The sequence below is a fragment of the Mastomys coucha genome, unplaced genomic scaffold (genome assembly GCF_008632895.1).
Source record: "Mastomys coucha isolate ucsf_1 unplaced genomic scaffold, UCSF_Mcou_1 pScaffold20, whole genome shotgun sequence".
Taxonomy (NCBI): Eukaryota; Metazoa; Chordata; class Mammalia; order Rodentia; family Muridae; genus Mastomys; species Mastomys coucha.
In genome coordinates this window covers 69,384,297-69,388,584 of record NW_022196903.1, presented here as the reverse complement: position 1 = coordinate 69,388,584, position 4,288 = coordinate 69,384,297, and the positions used below count along the sequence as shown (strand labels likewise).

The window sequence follows — 4,288 nt, the reverse complement described above, 5'->3', positions numbered from 1 at the left end:
TATATATATATATATATATACATAAATATGTGTATATTAAATATATATGTTGTGGTAGTTTGAATAAGAATGGCCCCATAGACTCAGGTATTTGATTGTTTGGCCTAGATGGAGTGACTCTCTTAGGAAGTATGGTGTTGTTGGATTTGGTATGGCCTTGTTGGAGGAGTTGTGTCACTTTTGAGGTTAGTTTTAATATCTTATATGCTGAAGCTCTTCTCTGTGTTGCACACAGTCTCCTGCTGACTGCAGATCACAATGTACAAGTCTCAGCTCCTTCTCCAGCACCATATCTGCCTGCATGCTATTATGCTTCTCTCTATGATGATAATGGACTAAACCTCTGAAACTGTAAGTCAGCTTTGGTTAAATGTTTTCCTTAATAAGAATCACCACTGTTATAGTGCCTCTCCATTGCAAAAGAAATCCTAATTAAGACACATTTAGTGTGTTATGAGTTAAATATAACAAACCCTTATTTAGTCTAAATTATTCCTATTACCCAAGCAGAAGACATAGATTTATATTTCTGTACAAAGTATGTATAGTGTGTGTACATGCTATTGCATATAAATCAGGAATATTACTGTTGTGACCTATTATAATGCTATTATAAAACCTTACCACAGGTTTCATAGGCCTTTGGAACTCATCTGCAGGAATGAATATGGCAAGTTTGCTTTTTGAACTACAAACACCATAGAATGCTGTAGAGTATAGTAAATTATTCTGTTTGGAGTTTGAAAGACTGAAATTATGAGAGAACTATGAACAAAAGAGACCAAATAGAGTTTTAAAGAGAAATAATATTATCTAGAACTGATAATAGTTCTATTTGTATTATATTTTGAAAAATGAGATGACTTCATTCTGCTCCCATGAGAACTTGAGTGAGACTAAATAAGGGAACAATAGACTAAACTGTGTAGTAGAGAAAATATCCAGACAACATACCTTCATGATGTAGCAATCTGTATTGCCTATTGCTCTCATTAAGGTCTATAGTGAGCATATTTGACAAGTCAGATCTGAAATCACCTATTATTGTTGAAGGGATTAGTGTCATTACAGAGAAATCTGGCAACATGCTAAGATAATATTCTTCCTAGACTTCTTAGTTTAGTGAAGGTGCAAATTCACTAGAAAGGAGACATCAAAAACTGAGAATGGTATTCTAAAGGACTGGTTTAGGAAAGTGTTTCCCCTGACTAAATTCTTAGAAGCTGATGTAGCTGTGGTCCAAGGCAGATTCGCTCTGCTCTTATTGGACGAAAGAATATGCCAGCACTATTCACATGGCACTGATTTTATAAGCATGAAAGTTTCTAGATTTTGTAGGTCATGGAATCTTGTCCCGTAGTTACAGGAAGCTATTAAGACCAGTCAATGAATGTTAGAGTTGACATGCCTGTAAGTTGGCCCTGGGAAAATTCTGGGTATATCAGTTAAGGTGAAGTCTGAATTGAAATAAAGAATTCAAAATGATGGAGATGCCAGGGCCATTGGATAACAGCTAGGCAAACAATATTTTAGGAAGGAAATTATAGCAAAGAGAAGTTATTTGTGCTACAGTTAGTAGAGGTAGAAGAAAGGGGTGAAGAAAGGGGTGACTATAGCCCTTAGGAGCATGGATGGTTCTACCATGAGTCTTGCATGCTAACCATAGAGATGAAGGACTTGATTTTTCCTGTTCAGTTTAAAATTGCTTCCATCAAGTCATACTTTGCTACTTTTACTTTCTTCCATTTTACAAGGGAAATACCTATTTTGTCATATTTGATAAATTTTTTTCCTAAACTCCTTAACCTATAATAAAACACTATACTATGCCATTGTGCTAATGTATTTATATTCTAATAAGATTTTGTAGTTACTTCTCATTTTAAAAAATAAAGATTATTTAATTTTACATATCAGAGGAAGAAAATAGGAGCACTTATTAATAGCAGATCCTGAGACACTATCATGGTGAGGACCAATGTCATTTCTTTCTGTGAACTGTACTTACCACCAGAAATAATTCTCAACTCTAAAGCAGTATACATAATAGTCGAAAACTTAATCTTTTTATCTCATTTCTCTGAACTGGCTACCAAATCACAAAAGGTCGCAGACCTGAGGAAAAATAAGGCAGTAAATATACAGAGCAAAAATCAGTGTTATTGAATACCTCAAAAGAAGTAACATGACATATTAAAATACTACTACCACTGTGCAGAGTTAAGACTGAACAAAGTGTTTCTGTAGAGACTTACAATGCAGTAATTGATCAAATGTGCATTCATAATGCCCTCTGTTTGTTGTACCATTGGCAGGGGCCTGCTGCTGAGGCCTGGGTCTCTTTCTCTCCCCAGTGTCCACCTGTTGCCGCACGGCACTTTAGTTAAAAAGGAGGCAATGTATAAATGAGTTATTTTATTGTAGGAAGGAAAAAAGGTGCCAGTTAAATAAAGGGAAGAAAAGGAGAGGAAGAAGAGAGAAAGAAAGAGAACAAGAAGGCAAGAGAAGAGAACAAAGAGCAAAAGGAGAGAGACCAACAGAGGGAGAAGGGGGAAAAGTAAGAGAGCAAGAGAGAGAGGGGGAAGAGTAAGAGAGTGAGTAGGGGGCAAACCACCCCTTTTATTGCATGGGGAGTGGCATGTCTGGTTTGTGGTCAGACAAGTGGGTGAAGGGTCCAGCTAAAATGCTGGGAGCTTGAGACATTGTCTTCCTGATAGAAAACACATCTCCTGTGGGGACAGCTGTGAGGTAAGGAGTTGTGACTGAAACAGGAACCAAAGACTCAGTAGTTTTAGCCAAACTTCTTCTGCCTCCTGCAAGCAGAAATTTCCCACAGGGGTACAGGACTCAAAGCCAAATATTCTACTGAGCTTATGTTACCTGAGCATAACACTGCCTCACATCTGTTATGTAGTTTGACCAATGTAATCTTTTGAAAGTTAATATATAAAAATCTCTGCATTAAAAGAAAAAAACATGGCATCTGGAAAGAAAATTTTCTCCTGGTTTAAAACTAAATGTTATTGAGACATACTCAGTTCTTGGCTATGTAACTGGAATCATAGAGTATGGGCTGACTTTCTCTTGTGTCTTTTTGTCAGGATAGATAAGGTCCAGTAGCATGGGCAGTTTTCAAACCACACACAGAAAGTGTTAATGATACCTGCAGTCTTTTGTCACCCTGTTCCATAATGTTTCCTGAACCTTAGATATAGAATTGTTCTGTAGAGGTATCCATTGTGACTAACCTCCACAAGTTGATATTTTAATTGATTTTGTTTTGTTTTGTTTTGTTTTCTCCACTGGTCTCTGTTACAAAGATGATTATACTTACTGATGAATAGAAGGACAAATATCTGTAGATTGTTTTTAGAAATTATGTTAGTTCAGTAAATTAGAAGTTGTATAATTGCTCCAAATTCCATAACTTCACTATTCCAGAATAGTTAGCTCAGTTTTCAGTACTAAGCAAGATTTCCCTCTTGTTAAGTAGAATTCTATATGTTCAGTTTTCTCTTAAAGTGAAAACTCATAACAAGAAAGAACTAAGTATACTTATGCCACATAATATTTAAATAAATGACAGGGGAAGAGTTATTTTATTTGGAGTCAACCAATATATAGACCAAAAATATGGTAAATAGAACATTTTCTGTAATTTGCAACTTTCAGAGAGGTAAATCATTTTTAATTACCATAAAATAATCACATACATTTATGGGTATTGTGTGACATTCGCTATGATTATAAGGTAGATAATAATAAGGTCATGTAGTTAATATAAACTAAATTCAAATGTGTTTGTTTAACTTGAGGAAATTTAAAATAAGTTTTCTAGCTATATTATAATAATGAGTTATTCTGAAGTACAACTGTTCTGTACTTAACCCTAATATTATTCTTATGAACTGCATTTTTGGAAGCCATCACCAGTCTATATCAGTCTTTCCACTTTTATCTATCCCAGCCATTATTGATGATACTAAACTTTGAATCTATGAAATCAACTTATTTGTTTTCACTTAGTAAGAACATAAAGTAACTGTCTTCCTATGACAAATTAATTTACTATATTATCATCTAAAATCTATAGTATATTTTCAAAATTCTAAAAGTAGCCAGACCATGCCCCTTTCCCCCATTTTATACGAAGTTTTATCAGCAAAGTGACAAATATATAAAAAGAGCTAGCAACATTAGGCACTTTTTCTGTGATGTGGTCCTTGGTAGTTAGAGTCTTTAACCAGGATTTCAGAAGTTTCACAGAATCAAATTTGTGACACATTCA

The 4,288-nt window shown here is 34.8% G+C and overlaps 2 long non-coding RNA genes across 2 annotated transcripts in view; both read left to right on the top strand.

Annotated features, from left to right (window-relative positions):
• The window catches only part of LOC116098185, a 15,386-nt gene extending 15,063 nt beyond the window's left edge, over window positions 1-323 (top strand). The window contains exon 3 of the long non-coding RNA XR_004121733.1: window positions 236-323. This is a non-coding gene — a long non-coding RNA (uncharacterized LOC116098185). The remainder of the gene's footprint in view (window positions 1-235) is intronic.
• The window catches only part of LOC116098186, a 7,490-nt gene continuing 3,524 nt past the window's right edge, over window positions 323-4,288 (top strand). Inside the window, exon 1 of the long non-coding RNA XR_004121734.1 lies at window positions 323-351. This is a non-coding gene — a long non-coding RNA (uncharacterized LOC116098186). The remainder of the gene's footprint in view (window positions 352-4,288) is intronic.